Raw genomic sequence first — 26,266 nt, 5'->3', positions numbered from 1 at the left:
ATAGACAGTTACTTGCTGTATTATTTTAAATTAATTTATATTTTATGGGTAGAGTTTTCCAACTGTAATATTAAACAATCACTGCATGGAGGAACACACTAACCCCTTTGTTCTAAGTGCTAGGAGTCCCTAAATAAGGTAATTCTCACTGCTTATGATCTGATAAATTCAATTGTTACTTTTCAGCTTACTTTATCCTGAAAAAAAATGTTTAGCTCCATGAACCCTTTATGCAGCAACTTCAGCTGTGACAGTTGTAAGGCTGGGAAGGATGGGACCAGTGCACTGCCTTCCTTTGAGCTACCAGCCCTAACGATTTGTTGGGGAATCCATTCTGCCCCAGTGACCTGTTGGTCAGAGTGGTGCTGCAGCACGTTGCTCTGAATGACAAATGAGGAGAAAGAACGAGGGTAGAGATGTAGCCAGTGGGTACACGCTGAAAAAAAGCTGCTCGTTTATCATGAGATCTCCTAGTCAACTCTTCTGCAAAGTATTTGAAGAAATGTGGCTGTGAGCTTGTTTCAGTGATCAAAATTAAGTATCATCTGGAAATGTGAGTGTAGTTTGCTCTAAAATAATAAATTATTCAAAATTATCTGCAGTTTCTGCATTCTGTGCATTCATAACTATTGGAAACACAAATGCAAAGAAATGTCTCTTTCTGTAGAGATAATTCAATAACTATTGTTGGAAGACATGGAATGGGAAAAGATCCCAGTAGTTTCTCTGTAAATTAGTTTCTGTCTTAAATCCCCCAGTTTTAAGATGTCCAGGTAGGCCTGTTTTAGTCATTAATTAATACAGAAAAGGGTTTTATTCTTGTTCCTGTTTAGTTGTAATAAATCTAAACTGGAAGGGAGATTGATTTTGCTGTATTTATCAAAACAATCAATCTGGTACTGCAAGAACAGAGTATTAACCTTATAAAGAAACATAACCCCAACCTTGTCTGATGTGAGCAGGCTGAAGCAGGGACAGCAATATTCCCAGTCCCTCCAGTGTAATGAATGTCACCCCGAAAAACTTGATTCTTGCTATCTCTTTGCTAGGGGTGTGATTCCCCTGTACCTTGGAACTAATCACTCCCCAGTTTTAAGAAGTACCCCAAAACAGAGGATGACCTTACAAACACGATGGCAGAGCATCTTTCCCTTCTAAGCCATTTTTTAGAGATATCTACCTGGACTTGAAATGTACCAATGTGCTGTAACAGAGGCTGCTCAGGTCAAACTCAGACTTTTGGAAAGTCAAGTTCTCCACCGCCAGGTCCAAATATCTATGAAGGACCTGACTTCACCACCACATAATCTCCTCTCTCTCCTTTTTCAGAATGACCAACATTCTTACTACATTTTCCCACAAACATATGTAAAAGCTTCTGAAGCACCTACAAAGTGCTCTATCATAATGCAGGAAAAACAAACAAACAAACAAAATATTCCAGCCTTCAGGACACTGGCTGAAGAATATTTCTCATTTAAACTAAGGGATGTAACTTCAGGTACATTGGTGATAATACTAGTGATGGAATTATTTCACATAGTTAGGACTGAATACAACAGACAAAAACTGTCCTCTTAAATTCTACCCAAAATCCAACTTGATGTTAGTGCATATTAATATAAGAAAGGAGCCTTATTCAACAAGAAATGCTATTCCCATATGCTCTTACACTAAGCACCAGGGCAGCCTGTTATAGTAATCCATACCTGAGGCAATAAAAACATGCCACAAGCTCCACAAATTACCGGAAAATCTCCAGTTTTTATAAAGCAACACAGAATGAAAAGAAATGCACTTGCCAGCATTTGCTACCTGAATAGCCATGAACCTCATAAAGGGGGTGGACAGACTGTATTTTTCCTTCAAGGAAACTTAATTGTAGTTGCACTCTTACTGATTTGGAAAAAAATATGTCATTTCATATTCAAGTTCAGCTGTTCAGTGTAACTGATGACAGTAGTAGTAATATAATAGGAACTGAAGAATAATAATGTACGGAAAAAATTAACCTTATACAGAATTAGGGAGAGAGGGAGAAATGGAAATAGACAGCTTTTTGAAAGAATATGTAATTAATTATCAAATAATTTATCTCACTATTTTACAGTACAAATAGCTGGAAAGGTTTATATAATCATACCATCAATGCTAATAAGCTTGTAAACTTGAGCACTGTAAAACATGGATTTGAATATGTTAAATTCTACTTACATGTTTGACAGGATGCTAAAATCTGACTGTACTACATCTTGTTATGAATTCACACATTACTGTCGGTCAGAAAACCCTGACACTGACTTCCATTGCCAATGGTAATGGGAGTGGGTGATTTTAATAATAAAGTGTGTGTGCTCATTATTTTTCAGAGACAGTCTGTGGAAAGCAATTCCAAATCAAGAAATATGACAACAAGTGAATACATTTGCATTAAGAAAATATCCCTGAAGGCTGAAGGAAGCAGTTTCATAAGCATCTGAAATAAATTGTATGTATAACTTCCACAACTGTAAATGTGAACAGAAATACAAAAGATCAAAGATTTCAGTGCTGTGTGTTATGCATAGCTACACTGAACTTCCACCTAGTAGCTGAATGACAATAAATCTGTTTTGAAGTCAGGTGCTCTTCCCAGAGCTTTCAAGCCAAAAGTTGCACAATGTCAAAGACTACCTGAAAGCGAAGTATCAAGTGAAGGTTTCAAGGCTCCTTTCCCAAAGAGGGGAGCAAAGTGGGGAATTTTGTTTTAGCCTTGTTTGTTTATGAGGTACAGAAGCTAAAAGATCAGGACTTAAAACCACACACTTTTCAGTTCTCATGATGAAAACGTGCTGGAAATTGTTACCCATATGCCTAAGGATTTTCATTCTCTAGCACTTGTGGTTTATGTTGTAAGTGATGCTGCACTGACTCTGGCCCCTTTCTGGTGACAATGCTTTGGACTGCAGCTGGTGCACTTGAGAGAGGAGTCAGCAAATTTTGGTTATGGTGGGCTTAAGGAAAAGAATCAAGGAAAGAAACAGTCATATAGAGTGATTCTGGAGAAGCCATCTAGCCAATTCACCTGTCCCAAGGCAGGATGTCATTCTCCTGTCACTCATAGCCTACACTTACACAATACGTTCCTACAAACTGTTGCTGGGTGCATATTCCTCAGTCTTTCCACACTATCACTTTTAATGCTGCACTGTTCCTAGAAAGCTTTCCCGAATGTTTGATCTTAAGCTTGTATCCTTTTTACTGTGTTTGCCAAGGATTCAAAGAAATTCATTTTTCTCTTTCTTTTCACAGCAACCTACTACACATTTAAAAATTCTTAGCAAGTCTTTTTTTTTTCAGATTAAGCAATCCCATTTATGTCAGGCAATAGTTGTATATCATGCAACATGGTCACAACTCTCATAATTTCTGCTGCTCCCACCTGAGCTATCTGTGATGGGTACTTGTATTCCTTGAATACAAAAATTGAATAGGTGCTTGGTTGAAGCCTTAGCTGTTCTGCAGAGAGTACCAAGAGGATTTCATCTGCATTATAGACTGTGCATGCTTCTGTCAATGCAGTCTGGTATGACACTAATTTTGTCCACAACATCATGCTGTTTAAATTTTCCTGACTAATTGTCCTCATCTTTCCCTGGAATATAATAGCTGAGGTATTTGTATTCCCATGTTTTAACTCAGACAAAATAGATATCTTATGTTTTTCATTGGCTTCTACTGGAAATCACTCCAAGTTGTTATGAGTTCGGAGACCAAATCACATTACTAAAATGTTAGCTGACCTTGTCTGTGTTACATTTGTTTGCACTTATTCCCACACTGCAAAGCTATGACCACTGTGAATGCCTACAGACTGCAGTAATGATAAATTCAGCTGACAAGAGTATCTGTTGCAGTAACATTCTTTGGTAATATGGATGATTTCTGGGCTGTGTGAATAACTTCTGAGAGTTCTGAATCTTTTAAAAAATATTTGCTATTCAGAAATATGCAGTGATGACTTTGAACAAACAATTTGCAAATTATGAATTATCTTCAATTTCCTTTTTTTTACTCATTCACAAATCAGGCTTATTTGCTTGCCAAATGTCTCAAGGCAGCACTTAAACATTTTTTTTGTCATATCCCACTGATCTGAGAATGACCTGGCACACTCAGTATAAACCTTAGAGGATGAATGTGAGGGAACAACAGCCCAGGGATGACCCACAGGAAGGATGGAGGAAAGTTGGTACCTCATGGCAGGTACTTAGAGAATCTATCAGCCACTGCCACTGCCTTGGAGTGGGCACTGGAGTGCTGTGGGGCTTGGTACTTGCATTTCCCATCTTTTTAATTTCTTTTATTTAATCCTTCAAAGGTATACAATCTTCAGTTTGTTTCACATGTATTATACTTCTTAAATCGATAACAAAATATTTAAAATAGAGTGATTATAAATAAATAGTAACAAGTACGGGACATAAATGAACAGGATTCGCCAAACGGTAATTTTAAAAAATCATTTTGCCAATATAGTTCTTTATGAATATAGAAAATCAGGCACTTCACACAGGAATTTTGACACTGAACATTTTCTATTAATAAATGTGTACTTTTGCCCAAGATGATAGGTGAGCAGTGTAATTCAAATTTAAAAAAAAGAAAAAAAGTTTTTAAAATGTTTTTTATCTGAAGTTAGACAGGATCTGGATCTGATTTATCTCAGTGGCTACCACTACCATTGGGAGAATGACCCTTTTTATTAATCTGACATGCAGAAAAAAAAAGAAATGACACCATGGCTAATAAAAATCACTTTTTTTTCAAGAGGTGAACTCTCTGCTACACTTTATATATGAGCTTTGAAAGACTGACAAATTACAACTGATCAGATTTGCCAAACCTGGACATTTTCCATACAGACTAAGTTTCAGTACTCTAAGATTTTATCGGTATTTTTAATACTCCAAGAATTTATCTATATTTGTATGCAATTCAGCACTATAAAAGCAGACCAGTGGATCAAAGCCCTTGCTGCTGAAGCCCCTGCATCTGCACCACATGTGGTCCAGGGGTTTTACTTTGGACTAAATTTAGTCTAGGCTGAATATCACCAGGACACATATGGTTTCAAGCTGTCTAAAGGCCCAGTCGCTACTTTGGACCCATCAGAGGCTGGAGCAGGCTCAGTGCACACCTCCAATAGTGCATCTTGTGTCCTTTTGCCCCAAAGGAATCCCATGGGCTCGCCCTGGAAACAGAACCAATGTGCACACCATGGAGCTGACTACACCAAAACCTCACTGCTCCAGCACAGCTTGTGACTGGGCATGCAGAGCAGTCTGCTGAATCTGCAACTGGGCAATTTCAATGTGCTTATTGTGAGTAATCTGATAAAAAGACAAAGTAACATCCAAATTTTGAAAGATGCTATTTGTTCTGAGGGAGTGCATGCTGCTGAAACATTTCTGCAGATTGCATTTCTAATTTTGCTGCCACTAAAGGGGAGGATGGCTGGTCTTAGAGTCTGAAGGCCCCATGATACTCAGAGGGGGAATCTTCCTGCCAGATTTACCCTGGAACTGTAAACTTTGGAAGACTGACCCAGGAATTCCAAATGTTGGAAGGAGAATGAAGATCATGGAAAAAAGCTGACTTTACAAGCTTCTGACCATGTGTGTGAGACTATAAACTCCTTACAGCCTGGATTCACCCTGGGGGGTTCCTGGGAGATCTAACCCTCTTGCTTAGGATCCAGGAGCCACAGTCAAGTCAGATCTGGGGCTCATCAATTAACAAGTTTGCATCACATGTTGCCTTGAGGTCCTGGGTGTAGAGAGGATTTACCAGTGACCCCATTTGCAAGTCCATGTCACAGAACTGCAGATCTTAGAGTGAAGGAGTCCTTTGTGGGAAGGAAATGTGAAAAAGCCCATGCACTGCAAGTTCTATAGCTTTAGAGAAATCACATTGAATGTAGGAGGTGTCAGTAAAGAGTATCAGGTTGCCATTTTCTAAGAAAAATCACCTTTCTGATTTTTATTTTTCTTTAATTTAGAATTTTTTATGTTCTTCTAGAATTATGGCAATAGTGGAGGGAAAAAAAATTAAACAAAAATCACAGCCAGGCTCTACATCTGAAACTGTTAGTCTGGAATGTTTCTAAAAGGACCCAAATTGTATATTCATACCATCCCTTTGCTACTTTAACTCCCCACCCGCATACAGTATGCCAAGCTGTTTCTGTGTAGTGATGTGTCCCTGCCTGTGCTCTGTATGTCTATATTAATACACATATATATGAGAAACGGCTGTAATGGTTGGAGCCAGGGAAGGGAATATTTGTGCCTCCACAGAGCTCTGTGGGGAGGGACTGCTGAGAAATGGTCCAGAAGGTTCTTTACGACACTCAAGTTCAGGAACTGAAATTAGTAAACTGCCATTTATGTAGTAGCAAAATGAATTATTCAATCTCCTGTGTGGACTGAAAGTCTAATTTTAAAAGTCTAGCTTGCCTAAAGAGCCCCATGCAAAATGTTCATTAAATGTAAGGCAGTACCAAGTGTTACTGCCTGGCTGGATGTCTTGGGAGGGGTTGTCTGGTACGAACCACCATGGCTAATGTGTTCCATAAACCGTGGGTAACAGCAGAACAAGAATCTGTTTCCCTGTTTTATGGATATTTTGGAAAAGTTATGGGTCTCCTCCTTATGACACATTCAGGACATTTTTTCATGGATACTGCTGGGCTCCCCAGCGAGGTCAGTGTGTGGGGGTGCAGGAGGCGGCTCAGCCCAGGGGAAGGCCCTCAGATGGACCCTGCAGACCCATGGAGGTAGAGCCCTGCTCTGCCCTGGGGCCTTGCTGTGTGCCTGTTCCCAGAGGCCAGGGAAGACAATAGGGCATGCAAGATGTCAGCTCATGGCCTGAGGGTGAGAGAGGGTGAAGTGACAAAGCTTCTCCCTCTCTCTTAAGGTTTGACTTTGATAAGGCAGCAGAGTGCATCTGAGCATCCCTTCTCATGGAAACTTCTCTCTAGCTCAGCATTCCCCTGTAAGAGGATCCACCTCGGTGCATCAGCACTTTTCTGACACAAAAATATTTCCCTGAAAAGTTTCTGACTGGCCAGTTACTAGCATGAACATCAGTAATGAGCTCCTCCAAACCAGCAGCCAGCAGATTATGTTTGTGCATGTCAGCCAGAGAAAGGTGTAATTTGTATATTGCGTGGCAGTTTGTCCTCTAGACACTGAATATATGAAGCAAATCACCCTAGCTCAAAATTAAGGAAAGGTGAGTTGTCTCAATGGGCTCTGTGATGCAGGGACCTTTTCTGCCACCTTCATGACATGACTCAGGTTTTTGTCCTGTGGGAAATGTTGTGCAGGTCACCCTTGGGCTCCTTCCCAGGCTAGGATCAGATTCTGCACTGTAAGGAAGAAGTGATAGAAAACAATAAAATACTGCACAGTACTTTCTGTTACCGTTGGCTGCATTTTAATATGTAATGCTAATCTGAAAGAACTAAAACCAAAATACTGTCATATGTCCACAGAATAAAGATACATATAGTCGTTCCATCAGTCAATTATTTTCTAAGTGCATATGTGTACATATAAATAAACATTTAGATTATCCAGATGAGTAGCAGGATCTGAAATAATTATGAAAATCTTAACTGAAAAACTGCTGAGAATCTGCTGAAGTAAGAGCTACCAGATGCATGTGTGAGTTGCCCCAGTGAGATCAGGTTCAACCATCTTTAGTCTATTTGCTCATGAATAGCAAAGTAAGGAGATTTAAATCTTCATTGTTACTTCAGTAGAGTCTAATTAACTTCCCTGCTTCCTCTGAGAAAAACAGCTACCTTCAGACAAACGCCCGGATAACATCACCCAATATCCTGAAGAGCTTTGGGGATTTTCAATTATTTCAAAGGTGGGGTTGTTTCTCTCTTTCTCTGCTCTCATGCCGCATCATATATCTTAGGCAAACACCACAGGAAAAAAAACCAAGCAAGATGCCATTCAGAGATGTTTGCATGGCTTACCCTGAAGAGGCACAGGAAATAATTGTCAGGCAATTCTGCCTCTGGTCCTTAAGGTGGATGCTTCTCTTCCATGAAGTGCTGCTAGGTCTGCTAAATAGAAAACTCCTGATTTCATTTCTGGCTATCGTTTACTGCCTTGTGCCAGCATCTTTCATGCCAATTGCAAGTCCATCTCCATTTGAAGTGAACCAAACTTGGACCTGAAAATACTTGCCTGAAAGCGCAGTTTGGCACATTAAACTGTGCAGCTCAACACAAAGGTCATGCTTCTCAAATCTGTTTTCATTCTAACCTACTTTTTGTGCCAGAAAGTATTCACCTAGAAGGCAGCAGTACATGGAAACATTCAAATTAGTCTGCTGCAAGGCATTTATAGCCTGTGTTTAGCACAGAGTAACTCACCAGAGGACGTGACTTCAGACATTGCCATTGCAGCACCTCTTTCCCACTTTCTGTTCATTCTTGTGCCCCATTAAGATAAGTAATTTTTTTGAGTTGTCGGTAAGGAAAGCCTCACATGTGGTCTTATATTTTACTGCTGTTGAGATCTTTGGCTGCCATAGGAAGGGCAGAACTACATTAATAAGCCTAATTTTTTAAATATACTTTTTTTCATATTCCAGATACAAAAAAATAGTTATTTTGCTCTGTCATGGTTTAACTCCAGCCGGCAACCAAGCACCACACAGCTGCTCACTCACTCCTCCACCATCAGGACTGGGGAAAGAATTGAAAAGGTAAAAGTTAGAGAACTCATGTGTTGAGATAAAGACAGTTTTAATAGGGAAAGCAAAAACCACACACACAAGCAAAACAAATCAAATCACTGCTTCCCAAGGACAGGCAGGTGTTCAGCAATCTCCGGGAGAGCAGGGCCCCATCACATGTAATGGTGACTTGGGAAGATAAACACCATCACTACAAACATCCCCCCTTTCTCCTTCCTCCCCCCAACACTGAGCATGATGTCATCTAGTATGGAATATCCCTTTGGATCATCTGTCCCAGCTCCTCCCAGCGTCTCTTGTACCCCCAACTTCCCCACCAGCATGGCAGTATGAAAAGCAGAAAAGGCCTTAGCTCTGTTTAAGCCCTGCTCAGCAATAACAAAACCATTTCTATATTACCAGCCCTGTGTTCAGCACTAGTCCACCACCTCACCTCATACTAGCCACTGTGAAGAAAACTAACTCTGCCCAAGACAAAACCAACAGTTGGTCTTAGTGTTGACTTAAACTTTACCATAAAAGTAGTTCTGCAAAGAGAAAATAGCTCAGAAAGCAGCATTTGCTTTATGATAATTTGTAGAGGTAAAATTCAGGGCTTTTGAAAAAATAAAAATTCCACCCTATCACATTATCTTGACCCCTTTGCAGTTCCAGCAGGGTTGGGCTACAGTTTCATTGTTACTCCCCTTTTACACTGCACAGCCATTATTAAAAAATAGAAGCAACTAAACTTTCAGTTCAACAAGTTGGACATGACCTTGCACCTGCTTATTCTGGTATTTTACAAAATCTGTGTCTTAAGTTCCATCATGTTAGGCAAGGCCTAAACCCCACACATAGGTACCTATTGGCTGCAAAATCGATCCTCATGACTATTGCACAAAAAGTGGGTTGGGGGCAAGGTGCCTGCAGCTGACAGAAGGATTTTGGTGTGCTCAGAGTACAGCTCGTGAGCTGTGTCCCTCAGGGGACCTGTGCTCTGACCCTCTCCCTTGGCAAAAGCTGTTGACCATGTTTGCATCCCTCCTGCCTCTGTGTTTCTGCTTCAGCATCACAGACTTTTGCCTGCTCCGATTTTCTGATGTAATTTCACATGGAGCAAAGCTGTAAGCCAGACTGCAAAAGTGAACTGTATTGAACCACTTATTTTAAATTTTTTTTTCCAAAGAGAGGTCATTGTAAAAGTCCCACTTACTGTAAAGCTCACAGACAGTTGCAAGAGAGCAACTGGAAACAAATTGCAATGCTGGGGTAGGAATGACAGATGGGGGAGGAATTTCCTCAGCCATCTGCACCATCAAATTAAACAAAAAACAATACAAAGCTGCAGCCTCAGGCATTTCTCAACCTGAACTTTTCATCACAGTGGCCCTGAAGTAGGAATCAGTGCCAAATCCCCAGCCAGGTGCTCCTGAAAACATGTAGGAACACAAGTTGAGGAACCTTGGGAATTTTCATGTTGATCAGGAAGATTCCAATAAGGTTCAAAAGTCTCCAGGGTTAGGTAATATCACAGGGAAGCTTTTGATTTCTATGACATTAACTGGAGATTGGTGCTTAAATTCCTTTGGTGGAATGGGGGTGATCTGGACCTTGACTTTTACTAGACTCCACTGAAATAAATGTCAAACCTTTTCATTATATCTCTGGAGCAGGATTGCACCCTCCTTGTATTGGAAGGCAACATGCCAGATGTCATATAACACCCTTCTGGTACATCAAGCACCCTCTTGACAGGTTTAAAGATGCAAGCTATAAATCCTAATGTCTCCTGGCATCATGGTTTGTTCCTTCTTTCCTTTAATTTTTGATGGGTTTTTGGTTAGTTTTGATTTAGTTTGGTTGTGTTGGTTTGTAGGCTTTTTTTTTTTTTTGTCCTCAGAGAGGCAATTCTATGCTTTTCCAGCAGATGCAGAAGATTTTGTGATGTGGGCTGATATTTAGAAAAAACTTAAAGTTATCATATTAGACCCCTTTTTTCCCCTGCATTTTTTCCAAGAGGTTCTTCATGCTGGTGTTTCTATTTGGTTTTAGATATTTTCTATTAAAATATCTTTTGCAATGAGTTATTTCTGCTGAAGCACATACTGAAATATTTTGATCACTGACATCCTCCCTTCCTACTGAAATTTACCTAAACTTTGCCAATGTCTTTAATGGAAACCATTGATTTCTTCTGACTGCATGAGTTGACCAGCCTTTCTCTGTAACTTATTTTTTTCTTGCAATAATAGTGCCAAACTTGGCTTTGACATTTCAGAAAAGTCTGGAGAATACCTCAGAAGTGCTGCTCATTTTTTTTCCAGAAAAATGAGCCCCAAACAAGTCTTCATGTTCACAGCAGTCTCTGCAAGGCTTAGCAGAGTGCTCTTGTGGATTTCACACCTCCCAGTTTCCATGTTTCTGTCCGGTGGTGGGGTGGTTTCCCTGCAGAACTTTCTTCCTCCCCTACCTTCAAAAATTGTTATTTCTTGTGAGTGGCATTTCATCAATGTTTTTAATTCCCGTCTTTCTAATCCTTTCACCCTTGCTGAACTCAAAGCATGGATGTGTCTATAAAGATAAGATTTTCAAAACATGAGTTACGCAAAGAGAACAATTTTGAAAGTTTAACTCTTGTGTTTCATGATTAAATGAGCTCTGAACTCTTTTGAGGACATGGGTAATTACATTAGTGGGTAAACACTGAGTCCCTTTCAGAACTTGGAGAAAGACTGGAATAGAGAAAAAGAACTGAGACTTTCTACATGAAAAAATTTCTATTAGTTGATCCTGGTCTCTACTTTTCAGTAGCTGGGGGTAAAAAAAAAGGATAAAGACAACTGAAAAGGAGAAGACCAATCAGAAAATTATCAACAATCTCATGAATGTGAATCTTGTGCAACACACTGACTCACATTTTTCTTGATAGCCTCAATTTTCCAAACATCATACCTTTATGAAGGAGTAACTTTAGTAAGTATAGACTAGCACATGTAATGAAAATCAGAGCTAATTAATTATATTGTTATTGAGTACCATGTATAGTGCTTGATTCATTATTTATGCAGGTAGAGATAGATTTTTAAGACCAAAGCTGTCACTATAATTATGTGGTCTGACCTGCTTGACTCAGTCAATACAGTCTCACCCAGTAACTCCTTCTTTAGCACCAATGCCTGCTTGAACTGCAGTCTGTCTTTCAGAGAAGCCTCCAATCTGAATGGGAAATCTTCACATGATGGGCAGTCTACCTCATCCCAGAAAAAACATCTATCAGTTTCAGAAGGTTAAGACAAATGAAAAAGAAATTTGTGTTAAAAAAATGGAATGGAGATGGATTCATTTTTAAAACAATGCTGAACACTAAACTTCTAACTTACGAAAATTTTAGAAAAGTTTAATCTCACTGGATTTTGTTCAGCACCCCTGAATTATTTCCTACATATCATTTAGGAAAAAAATTAATAAAAAATTATTCTAACTGTCCTTTTTGTGAGAGTTTTTAAGACTGATTTTAAGACAAATTGTAAGGGTTTTTTTGTTTTTTTTTTTTTAATTTAATTTTGCCCTCACGAGGAAGACATATTTTTTGAGAACTCTAGTTCTAGTGTTTATTAATAGAAACACAGAATTACAGAATAATATCTTTTGGTAGGGACCTCAGGAAACTATCTACAATTAACTGATGTCATTAAAGAAAAAAAGTAACAAACCACTTGTCCCCTTAGAATACAAATATACTTCCTCTCTGAAGACGTATTTCTTTTCATGTTTGCCTGCTATTGTACCTTCAAATTCAGAAGGTCAGAGTGGTTGTGGGATTACTTATGGAGATACAGTTTTTGAATCACTACATTAAAATTTGGGCCTTTCAGTGGGCTGAATTATGAGAAACAATGAGAAATGGTCAGCTCATTCTCTCTGTCTTGTGTCTGAAGATAAAGGCTCTTGCAGAAGGCTGTGCAGAAAAACAACTGACCTATGGCTTCCAAATAGCCACAGTCTGCTGTCCTTGTAACGCAGGTACCCATGGCCCCAGTTTTGATGGGAGGAATCTTATCTACATCCATAGTTTTTCTTCTGGAGCTGCAATAATCCCACAAACTTGTGACCCAAGTGAAAGTTTGAGGAACAAATGGAGAAGACCCATGAGAATTTCTCCGTGAGGGAAAATTTCCTGATGGTCAGGAAAATTCAGTTTTTAAATCTCATATTTGAAAGACCATTTTTAAGATTTCTTTCAACTCTCCAACTGGGCGTCAGCTGAAATGTCTTTTGAACCATCTTAGATTTGAACAATCAGTTCAATGGTAAGTTTCCCTCAAAAGTGTTATGATTCTACATGAACAGTATTTAAGTTGGTACATTCAAATAGTTAATGTTTTAGCAAGAAAGCTATTGGAGACACCTACCTTCATTTCAGTAAAGTTATTGCAAAGGATTTTGTCATTGCATGTGTGAGCATTGGTGTGGCTTCCCAGCTGCGTTTTGGGAAGCTTCTTTTGGTTGGCAGTGACTATTATAACATTGACTTTGTTAAAAATGGTGTTCACTCTCTAATCACAGAAGTGTATATACATGTAATACTTTCTATCCAAGTATTCATTAAACATAAATGGTGAAGCTTTGTTTTCTTCTTGAGATAAATACCCCTGCTTCAGAAAGGAGTAAATGAAGCACATTAGGGTTAACTGCAAAATTTAAGCAGTGTCTCAAAAAGAAAGACAGGATTCTTCTAACCAGAGATACAATCACCTCTTGGTGTTGAGCCATCACATCCCCCTCTCAATACACATATACATATTAAATAAAATTGTGTGTAATTTAAAAACTCCTATTTTTCCATAGTTAAGATATAAAGCTCAGATAATTTATTTATATATCAATGTTCAAATAAACCCCTCAGAAAAGACAGAACTTAAATTTTCTGGATTCTTGAAAAATGCAATATCCACTGTGTCATTCTACATTTTAGAGTCAAACATTTCCTGATGGTTATTTACAGGCTTTTAAAAATTCAGCCAGATCATTTCCAGATGCCCTGGCACTCCTCCCCTCTGTGCTTCCTATGCATACCATGTAGAAGGCTTTAAGGTTTTCAGCTGTTTTCTACATTTCTGCCATACTGCTTGAAATACTCCTTGCATTTTTTTTTCTTATTCCTTTCATGTGCTATCTTTGTCTATGAGGAAGATGAGGAGTTGTGAAGCACAACCTTTCTCTGCAGCTGCTCTTTGGGCACCTCCTCAGTGAGGTGCCAGTCACGTGAGAGCACTGCAAACCCCACGCTTCTCCTCTCTTGCTGAAGCTTCTGTCCTGTTGCTGAAGTGACTCCAGGCCTGGCAAAAGCCTCAACCTCCAATATATGACTGTGCATTAGCATGGAGGTAAAAAAAAAAATATCTCTAGAATACTGCTTACACATTTCAAAACTGATGTTATTTACTATTGCCTTTTTCCATCCTTTGGTTTCTGATACACTGAATTTCATGATAAGATTGAAACTTGCCTTTCAGAAACAGTGTGTACCTTATTTGCTGCATCTGAAAAGCAGGTGTTCTCAAGCCAATATGAATATTTTGAGCAAATCCGTGCTTTGAAATGCAAATGAATTTTCAATGTCTGCATAGTTTGAGATAAAGCAGTTAACAATGAATTAATCCCTGCTTTATGCAGTTCATTATCAAGAGACTATGACCATGCCAACAATGTATTTGTAATAGGGTCTTGCCAAACAGGTAGAGACTCTTTAATCAAACTGAGCACTTACAGTTGCAGTGACTCTCATTTTTGAGGACTGTATAAAATAACACAGTAAGGCTGATATAATTTTTTGTGTTTGCCCCAAAAGCTGGTGCCTAGGTACAGTCTAGCCTTATTCCAGAACCGAAGTTTCCTGGATGGAACTAAAACATTGTCATATGAGGAATTTTGAGTAAATTTAGTCTTAAATGAGAAAAGGCTGCATTTCAGGGGAGGTGGCATTTTAAATTTAAAAGATGGTTCCAAAACCATGCTATTTTCATGAGAAGTTCATGTGCTTGGAAAATCTAAATCACTGATAATAAATACATCAGAAATATTCTCTAAATCTGCTACAGTTTGAATCTTTCTTTCCACCAGGTAATGTAGATGGCTTGGGTTTAGATTCCTGTGCCTGATGGCATCAGGGTGATTTAGTGACTGCAATGGACTTCCCACGGCAGTCAGTGTGGATGATGGGAGAAACAGGCCTCCAATGCAAAATTAGTAGTTCACCAGTATAATGATATTGTGCAATACATCTAAATAAAAATTGTGGCCTGTGGTCTTCAGCCCTGTGGCTCTGTCTCTTGGGACTCTGTAGAGGAAGGGATAGAGCTGAGCACCTTTAGCACTCCTGTGTGCCAAGGACACAGCACTGCTGAGGGATGAAGCCTTATTGGGCAGACCTGGGAAGGACTTGCTGAGCTTGACTCTGTGGGATAAGGGGAAAAGATAGTTTGTAGAAAACTGACCCCTTTGTAGCCCCACTCCCACTGGGGCTCTGGGTGTGACCTCTCTCCTAGCCCTGAGCCTTCCTGAGGGCTGGGCTGAGCCTTAGCCATGCACCCCCACTCTGTTGTAGGTGAAAAAGGTCTCAGAGAAGAACTTCAGGCTAGAGCTTCCCCTGGCTGAAATTTATAGTAGAAATGCACCCCTTCTCCCATTCAGATATGTTATGGTTCAATTAAGAGAGAACAGTCTAGAAAGATAGGTGAGGGAAAAACTTTCTGAGTAGCTTGCTGGAAATGAAACTGGTTTTAGCTTATTTTGTTTTGGTGGTTTTTAAACAATATAATGCTGTTATACCTCCCCATAACTGTCACAACTTTGCAAGGCACTGTCATAAGTGAGGAGTTTATTCATTTGATTCTTTTTTATATTCTGAAATTAGCTACTCAGTGTTGAGATGCTGTACAATTATTTACGTGAATATAGTAGTTTCTTCCCATTAGTGCAGATTTTTTTGTTCAGTATGTTTTGATGACATGTTCATGATCTGCATACTGCTGAAATGGAGGACTTCAGTTTTGCCTGCCTCTAATCACTGTAGTACATAATAACAGATGGCAACATTCCTAAACTGCCTTGTTCAACAAATGGTATGAGATAGATATTTCAATAATTTCATTGTCCTGATTAATAATAATTATTATTATCAAGAACTAAGAATGAATCTTCATATGATATAAACCTCTTGATCTACATTTTTGTGATTGTTTGCAATTCTGGTTGCCTCCATTTTTGAGCCTATGGAGAACAGACTATAAAGACTCCTGAGTTTCATACCAAACTGAACAACATGTATTTGAAGATTAGGCTGCTTTAAGGGATATTATATTAGTCTAGAAAATAAATAGTTGGTTTTTAACATGTCGACTCTCCTTACATAGTTTCGCTTTTGTTCAGGTGTTGGTGCTTCTTTCCTTATAGCTAAGATATAGATAAAAATATAAGATATAAAGATATAAGATATATATAAGATATAGCTAAGATAGAGATAAAATATAAAATAAAAATTTGCATTATATTTCAGAAGAGCAAATTTGTCCATGCTTTTATCATGACATATCTGAACTAGTTATGCTTAAAATCAAGGGGCTCATTTCCCCACTGTCTGAAGACACAACCAAGCAGAGCAGCAGTGACAGATGAGAGGGAACACTTCCTCTCTGTGCTGACTCTTTTATTTTACTACAGTAATATACTGTATTGCTGACCTGAAGAGACTTTGGGGGTCCAAAGGTTATTGGACCACAATCAGTATTGGATTTGAGGTCTCCTTCCAGCTAAGAAATCAGGATTCAATAAAAGTTGAGCTGAGACCAGGTCTCTACTACAGCCTCATGGTCTGGCAGAGCAATTATTCTAGTTTAAATTGCAAAGCACTCTCCTATTCTAATATTGATACATTTTGTGAAAGACAGAGTTTGCACTTTTTCTTTGTTCAAAATAACCTTTAAAATATAAAACAAAGGGATTACTTTAAAAAAATTCTCATTCATGGGCTACATCTTAAATCATTATCTTGCTGCCTGACAGTACTAATGAAACCTAACATTCAATTTTTTTCAAGGTCTTGAAGACAGTGTCCTCATGTATCCCAGAAGGAAATAATCTCTTGTTTAAAAATTAATAAAGAAAAATTAGCTTAACTTCTACAGGTGCTGTGTCAAAGTCGTTATCTAGCTTTTAAGAATTTTAAAGCCAATCTTTTAAAATTTTATTTTAACAAGTTTTCGCCACTGATGATAGTAGAAGGAAAACAGTTATACCAATGCAAGGAAAAAAGTGCTCAACAATGCTTCAAAAGCATTTTTAACCAAGGTTTCTATCAATATTTCTTAAAGATTCTGTATTCTCGTGTAACAGGCTGAGACAAGTAAGAACAGGTGGCATAGCTGGCTGTAAACAGCTGTTTGTGACTAAAAAGCTTAAAGGACATTCACTATGCTGAATGGAAAAATTGAGTAAGGTGCTGAAAAAACTTCAGGCATAATTCATTTCCTGAAGACTTATAATTAAGACAGTCTACCAAATTAAGGAAGTCATGGAGCTGCCACAAATGCTGCATTGGGAATCATTCATGTTGATCTTCTTACATATATATATAAGCAAAAGGAATAGGACTACCCAAATAATCAAAATTTTTTTGTCTAATTTTTCTAATGTGAATTTGCTTGACTTAAAATGCTCTATCACTTTTCCCTGGTTAAACTGTCTTTTAGGATTTACTGTCTTCTTCCCATGAAGATTCATTTGCAATAAAATCAACCTACCCTAAGTCTTGCAATAAGCTAGTCAGAACCATGGGTCTTGCAGAGCAGGTATGTCTGTTTGAATTACTTGTTCTCAGTGCTATTAATTATTCCATTAGTCTGTGGAAAACTTTATCATTGGTATCTGTATGCTTAGAATCACTGGCAAAGTTGTTCTGTAGAACCAGGTTTGACACTGATCCTGGCAGAACTCTTCCACTTCGCTCTCTCTTTGATGATGGGTTGCCATAGAGAGCTACTTTTTCAAATGCTATCAAATAGAATCATTGATCATTAAGGTTGGAAAAGTCCTCCCAGATTATCAAGTCCAATCTTGAACGAACACCACTTGTCAGCTAAACCATAGCACTAAGTGTTATGTCCCGTTGTTTCTTGAACATTTTCAGGGCTGGTGACTCCACCACTGCCCTGGGCAGCCAGTTCCAATGCTTAACTACTCTTTCAGTGAAGAAGTTCTTCCTGATGTCCAACATGAACTTCCCCTGCCGCAGCCTGAGGCCACTTCCTCTTGTCCTGTCACTGATTGCCTGGGAGAAGAGACCGACCCCCACCTGGCTACAATCTCCTTGCAGGCAGTTGTAGAGAGCAATAAGGTCACCCCCGAGCCTTCTTTTCTCCAGGCTAAACACTCCCAGCTCCGTCAGCCACTCTTTGTAGGACTCGTGCTTTAGACCCTTCACCAGCTCTGTTACGCTTCTCTGAGCTTGCTCCAGCCCCTCAATATCTTTCTTGTTGTGAGGGATGCAGAACTGAACACAGGACTTGAGGTGTGGCCTCACTGGTGCTGAGTACAAGGGGACAATCACTGTCCTGGTCCCACTGGCCACACTATTGCTGACACAGGTCAGGATGCCATTGGTCTTCCTGGACACATGCTGGCTCATGTTGAACTGACTGTCAACCAGCACCTCCAGGTCTTTTCCACTGAGCAGCTTTCCAGCCACTCTGCTCCCAGTGTGCAGCAGTGTCTGGGGTTGTTGTGACCCAAGGGCAGGAGCTGGCACTTGGCCTTGTTGAACCTCACACAGACAGTCTCAGCCCATCAGTCCAGCCTGTCCAGATTGAATGTCAATTGGTTGATGTCCAGTTGACACTGAGTGTTCACCAATTAAATGAATTAATTTCCCTGTGCCTTCTTGAAATAATTCAATGCTTTATTCCTTTTACCCCAGGAAGTAAAAATCCTGGCATAACTCTAAGCATGTTGCATATACATAGGTTCTTCGTCAATCAAACTTGAAATCTCATCAAAAAATGAATTCAGGTTTTTATTACAAGACCTATTTTCAGTTAGATCCTGTTGTCTGGCATTAAATATATTCTGATCCTTTGATTCTTTTTTAATTGAATTCCATACAACCCTTTCTATTATTCTCCTCTCACTGATATCAGAAAACAGACTAATGGACACCTGAGCTATCCTGCTTGCTGTCTTTGATAAAATACTGGGTTTTGTTCTTTTTATGAGAAACATTCTGATATTTCTTCATTGACACTCTTGCCAATTTTCCCTTCAATTTCAAGCTATTTAAAATCACTTTCTCTTTCCTAAACATTTGGTTGAAATCTGTTCAGCAATACAAACCAAAATGTAGTAAGAAATATTACATCAGATGTGGCATAAAAGCCACAAGAACTTGCAAACACTGCTTGACTTGCAAGGCAAAACACAAGGTGTCAAGGTTGACCTGTATCACCAGCAAACATTAAAAAAACTCTTGGCAATACAGGCCTACTTTTATCACTTCATAACAAAATCCCCAAAGAGGTCAATTTTGTGCTGTCTAACTTCATTGCAAATGCTTCACACAACTCTACTGTTAATTCTTTACATGTTATATCCATACTGCAAAGGATTTTCCAGATTACAGATGGTGACCTCTATCAAACCTCCAATTATGAAAATAGGAAATCCATTTAGATCTGGTCTACATGAAGAAATTTGCTATTACGGTAACTTTATTAGAGAATAATTGTTAAGTTCACAAGGCAGAGCAGAAGAAAAATGATTTTTACTCCAGAAGAGAGTCCTGTCCAAGAGTAGTAGGGATGGGGCTTCCCTACAAGAGCAGAGGCACCAGGAGCCTGGCAGGACAGTGAGGTTAACTTGGTAGGGTATTCATTGACTCAGACTCCATCCCAGAGCCCTCCAACAAGGTGAGCAGAATAGGGTTATTGCAGAAACTCTGGTCAGCCAAGAGCCCAGTGATGTCCAGGCAAATCTGTAGCGGCAGAACTTAGTAGCTAGCAGACATTCTTGCATACTTCTGCCATGCTTTCAGTGAAGGTGTCTCAGTGGAGAAGAAGATTCTGTAGGCCAGCGTCTGTAGTTGTCTAGTGCAAGGAGGATTTAACATCTAACTCCTGCTTGTGTAATGTGTAGCCATGTCACTGGATTTCAGAGAGGCAACAAACTCTGTACCAGAGTCTTGAGCCTCTCACCTTGTAGTTTACAGTAACTAATGTCATAAAATAAAGTCTCAGTGGGGGCTGCAAAATTTTACCAAATTTTTGAAATCTGTTTTCTTAACTATTCTCAGAAGCTCTACTTTCAGATGAAACAGAAAAAGCAATACTTAGCATGTTTCCATCAATAGGTTAAAAGCTCTTCCTTCTTTTTCACTGGATGAAGATTGAAATCTCAGGAAAAAAATTATTTGCTGAAAAGAAGGTAGTATTTTGTAATATGAAAGGATTTGTTAGAGATATAACCATTGTGAGCAATCCAATTCTAAGAACTTAGTTACCACTTGTCAACTGAGATGCTATAATGGCTCATCTGCATGTTTCCCCTTCTTGCAAAAACAAAGTGAGACCAAAGAGGAGGTTTATGCTAATTGATTTTATTTTTCAACTGCAGAAGGCACAAGGCAAGCAGCTCACATAGACTCATACATCATCATCATCATGTCTGATAAGCAATAATTTGCCAACTGTGATAACTGAAATACTTGTAACTCAGAACATATGCCATTATATTATTTTACTTTTATCAGTATATTGTAGTAGTGTACTTATTGCAGACTCAGGAGACTTTGAGAAAATCTAATTATTCAAAAGCTTCTGAATATGAGGGTGCAAAAGTCCTTCAGTGTTGCTCCTTGATTCACATTTTACTGTGATTAAAGTTCTCATAAGCAGATTGTTCACTAACTTAAGATTCAGTGACATGTAGAAAGGTTTATGGTCCCAAACTCAGGTGGCTTCTTGAAGAAGTGGTGTTTTCTTGTGTCAATAGTAAATATTTTTAAGAAGTAGAGTAGCTTTAACTCCATCAACTTTGCATTATCTTATTCAACGGCAGTGACTTTCTAAATGCTTTTAGGAAGAAGATACACAAACACCTACTGAAGTCCTTCAAAAAGGCTCTAAATGCATATGAATTGTCCATTTGACTTTTACAGGGTCCTGTGGTTTTGCTTAAATGGACTAGATATAGGCTTGCTTGCTTGCTTAGTGCCAAAATTTTGAAATTTGAGTCTGTCAAGGTGAGAGCTTCTAAGCACCAATGAAGCAACATTGCAGCAGGTTGCTTTCATGGTTCATGTAGCTCCGTGCAAGACGAGCAGGACACTTCAACAGCAGGCTGATCAGTGAAGAACAGAAGAACAGTGAAGAACATTTGTTTCTGGAAAACAAATGTTTTGCACTTGTTTGTACTGGGACACTAAGAGTCAATAGCTTTGTTTTCTCATTCCACTGAGAATTCAGGTACAGTCTGCCACATTTAAAAAAATGTCATACAGTTTGTCATTCCTAAACACCATCCACTTGCATCTGCCTTTTTTTCCCCCTTTTTTTCCTACTTGGAAAATCTAGAGCTATTATAATACAATAATAATGTTCCTAATGATATTTTTCCTGGCTGTAATAGATAAGTGGTGAGCTAACCATTTTAAAACAGCTGTGTTATATCACTGACGCTGTCAATCTGATTCTTACAGCTTAATTATATTTGTCTTTCTTGCTGCATGCATATATATACATACCCACAAGCATATATGTCAACATATAGGGAGATACCATGCTCTGTACATCTTTATCATATGCCTTTTCCTGGTCTTAAAATCAAGAATCAAACATGGTTAGAAAGGAAAAAGGGATTTTACCTCTATATTTATTTTAAGGATCCTTAGGCGCACCACGTCCAGGTCAAATGCACCGAAATGCACACCACAATGCACACCCCTGATAGATTGGGTAATAATGTTATAGGTTTTACTAATTAGCATATCTATCAAAGATTCCCCGATGAGAGGCTCGAGTGAGCCCCCCTCCCCAAGGAACCTTCCCCTGGATGGTTCTATCTCAGTTTACAAAATGTGTTCTGGAGAGGACCTTGGTGTCTGGGGCTTCTAAGATGTTTAGTCTCCTAACTTAACAAATAAGTCTAAGAATGTAGGCTAAAAACCTAAGAATACAAAAGCTATAAAAAAGTATATAAAAGGAGTCTAAAAGAAAAGGCAAAAAATCATCATGGCATCAGTAATACATTACATGGGCACCCAAAGTGAAATATATGTGTGATGAACAGACATATTCCTTCTACAAATACTGATTTATTGCTCTATCAGATTTATTGATAGAGAAATAACGTTAGTAAGATCTTACCTCATCACCAGTACAAATTCACAAATAAATAATCACTTAAAACATTCCCAACTCTATAGTTCTCTTTTATCCTTTGTTCTTTCTTTTCCTTTTCACTGCCAATATGTCACCTACCTATATTTGGCTTGACCCCACCTGAAAAGTCTTGCCCTCATGACTGTGAAAGAAGGCATGGGCTATCATATCATGAATATGATATTCATGTTCTTAATATTTTTTTACTAATATAAGCTATAGACAATTCTCAATTTTCAATATCTGTGCCTCTTTTCCAGTGAAGATAGTAAGAGCTAAATGGTCTGAGTTTGCTTAATGTGATTCTTCCACTAGGAAGTCTATTAGCAGCACCATCTTCAATTGTACAAATAGGTATAAAAGAGGACATATCTCCATAGCCAGAGATACACCTGTAAAAACTGTAATAAAATTGTGATTATAACTGCATGTCACACCACACTAGTTTTCTATTTTGAGGTTTGTGGGGTTTTTCTGTTTTGTTTTGTTTCGCTGGGGTTTTTTTGTTGATGTTATTTTTTGTTCTTGTTGGGGGAGGGTTTTTGGGGTTTTTTGGGATTTTTTGGTTTTGGTTTGTTTGTTTGTTTGTTTGGGGTTTTTTGACTGTTAAAAATGCATAGCTATATAAATACCTCTATGTCAATGGAGTAAAACAAAAAGAAGTGCCAGTAAAATATTAAGCCTTCATACATCTGCCTAATAAATTGTTAATGTAAAACCAAACATAGAATCAGAATCTGGCTATTTTCTTTGACAAGGGAACACCACTTTTACTTGAATATGGATTTTAAACTTGTTTGAGACTTCCTGGAGTCTAACACAGCCTAGAAAGTGTCCTCATGGCAGAGCAACTCAGGTTCTTGTGGGAAAGAAAATAATATAGCTTTTCCCTCTCTCACAGTAACCAGCATATAGCACTAATTCAGCTAAGAAACAAGAGGGTACTACTGCCTAAGCTTTGCTGAATCTCATTTCTATGATTTCTTCATAGGATAATGCTATTTTTAAATCTCTGACATAGATCACGTATTCACTTTTTTCTTTTCCTGTATTAAATAAATACACTGATATAGAGCACTGTGCTCTACTCCAAGCAGTAATTTGTGAAAGCAACTGCATCCATATTATTATTAACAAGTCCTACAATTTATAATCATTATGCATTTGTAGTGACTGAATGTTGAGAGGAAGGCATAAGTTAGTACCCATAGAAAAGAAGTTTAATGGATCCAAGGGATAGAGCCTGCATGTGCAATAGGACTCAGAACAAGCAGAGAGACCAGCTTATTCCTTCAGGGTTTGCATCTCTCTCTGATGAACAGAAACTATGAGTTAGCTGAGTTTTTTTATAAGTATTGTGTTAGGTAACACACATGTGTATGCAAGCTAATGGAAAGCAGACTAGACCTACTAATCTCATTCTTCAAGGAAGATGAAGCAGTTACATCAGCCAAAGGTTTTCATGTACAAAATATTAAATCCACACAGACATTGTAGGCTACTCAGAGTTCCAGTGAAACATCCACTTGGGAGTATACACCACACTGAGGGAAAAGAAACCTTAAGTAGGGATGTAAATATTATTTAAATCTGAGCAAAATATTTCCTAAGCAAGAGACTTCTTGAGTTAATACTTTACTATAAATATTCTGTCTCTGAAATCTTTGTTTTCCTCCTTGTATCATCTCCTTCCAGCCCTGCTCCTGAAACAGTCAGCAGCACAGGCTACAGCCCAGCTGAACTTCTGCACTTCCTTTTAATAAGGACAGATATGCAGGGAATCAGAAACTGAGTAATCAGTTTACCCAGCTAGAGTCAAGCACTCTTCTCATCTGAGAAAAGCCTGTTCTTTGCTGAGGTAGATATGGTATGTCATTGTTAACATTATTTTAGGCACAATTTTTCTACTTCCTTGATGTTTCTATTTCTCATCTATTTCACGTAACAAAGTGCCACATTTACAGTAGTAAGCATTACACCCTACTTTTGAATATTTTTTACACGTTTTACTTCCCAATATTTTAAATTTATATAGTCTGACTTCTGTGTAAAGATCACCAATGCTGAGTCACCTTGACTTGGAAGCAGCATTTTAAACAATTTTCCAAGCCCAATAATGAAACAAATATACAAATATTACATTACTTCCAGTAAGGATTTCATAATGGCCTGCTCCATGAAAAAGTGTTAAGGCAATTTGAGTTCACTAGATCTATTTATGTTGTCTATTTCTTTAATATTGAAAGAAAAATGCATGGTGTAGAAGTCTATCTTTACACCAAGAGTCAAGCCCCAGGCATTCCTTAGAGACTTTTTCTGGTATCTTGAGAAGACAGCACAGAAGGGTGTATCCGTGGCAGCAATTTGAAATTTGCACCCTCTGGCAGATCTCTTTCCATCCACCCACACTGAAATCATCATTTCCCAAAGTAGACATGCCATCGTATGAAGTATGATAAAGACACAGCAACAAGACCAACAGCAGGGGTGGAGAGTGGGGGAAGACGAGAGAGAGAAAGAAAACCCACGCAACATCCTCTGCCAGTCACCATAAGAAATGTTGTCTGGGAAATCAATTACTCAAATGCCACAAATGTTCATTGCTTGGTATTAAGGTGTGGTCTGAGCTATTTCTTATAAAAAGAACAGCAGCATAGTCTGCTCTAGGATAAGCTCATGCATATTTTTTGGTGACAGGAAATTTGGGCTTGGATTTCTCTTGGTTTATATTGACAAAGGCCAAGCTTCTAGAAGCAGGAAATTACATATGAGGATATTATACTTCTGTTTTCACATCTTGCCAAAGACCAAAAAGTCAGAATTTGTTTGAGTTTCTGGTGCTCAGTTTACCATCCCTTGAAATGTCACCATTTCAACTTATTTCTACACCATAAAATGGACAAAGCTTGAGATGCCCAGATGGAGAGTGCTGCAGAACTGAGAATTTATTTTCTGAAATTCCAGTCGCAGCTGTAAAAACAAAAAGAGCCTAAAGTTTCCAAAATGAAAGTTGTCAACCATTCTAGCCTAATTTTCATTTACTCTCCTTTATTTATACTTTATGTATCATCAAAGTTGTCTCAAGTAATCTATTTTCTCTCCATGATCTCCCTTTTCCTCTATGAGCTAAAAAAACTTATTTATGTGTCAAGAAACATATCCTCCAGACTGGTTATTGAACAAGTATTGAAGAGTAGTACTGAGGGTTTATCTGCCAAACAGTATCTCCTCACAGGGAAATGCCTGTATTCATGGTACTTTCACCACAGCGCTGTGGAACCAGCAAAGCTTGCAAGTTGGGATACTGGTATGAAGAGCAGAGACTGCATTATTTTAGCTAATTCTAAACACATAAGGTTCATTGAGATTCTAGAATTGGTTCATAGGTGTTAAAATTAAGTAAAACTAAAAGATTTTTGCTTTTGTGAGAATCTGAAAAATAAAAGTTCTAAATTACTTCCATGTTGAATTTTCATTATCTACGTCTATTTCTGCTTGTTTCATTTAACAGAATTTATTTCCATCACATGTATGAAAAAAAAATTGCTCTTTTAGGCCTGCTTATGTGCTTATTCATGACTGAGGGATGACTTTATTAGGAATGTTTAGAATATTTTGCTTTGTTCTATCTAATCTCCTACTGAGATCAGTCAGAGTTATACACCACATCCGTAAAAAGAGGCACAGATATAATCCTGGTTTAAAATGTCGGATAACTCATTACTGTGGTTGTCCATGCTTATAACTTCAGGGAAAGAAATAATGACTTGTCATGGACATAGAGGCCACATAACTTTTCAAGAGGCTTCCAATGACTGCAACTTGCAACTATTGCTGTAAATATAGTACACTAATTTAAGCAGTATGTGTGCTCCTCTGCTGACCCTTACTCTGAGATAGCCTATAAATAACTTTTCTGGAGTTTCCTCCAGGCTCCTGCAATGCAGTGGGTGGACAGCAGGTGGGAAGGGGTTGGGCATGTGGGAATGCAGCCTACTTCCCCAAAGCCCACAGCAGCTCAGCCCAGTGCAACCCAGCACAGCCTGCCAGGACAAAGCCAAGTAGGAGTGACCAGGGCAGCAGCAGGCAGCAACACA

This window comes from Corvus hawaiiensis, chromosome 3 (genome assembly GCF_020740725.1).
Source record: "Corvus hawaiiensis isolate bCorHaw1 chromosome 3, bCorHaw1.pri.cur, whole genome shotgun sequence".
In the NCBI taxonomy this organism is placed as follows: domain Eukaryota; kingdom Metazoa; phylum Chordata; class Aves; order Passeriformes; family Corvidae; genus Corvus; species Corvus hawaiiensis.
The sequence above is the reverse complement of the archived record's forward strand: the minus strand, read 5'-3'. Positions refer to the sequence as shown.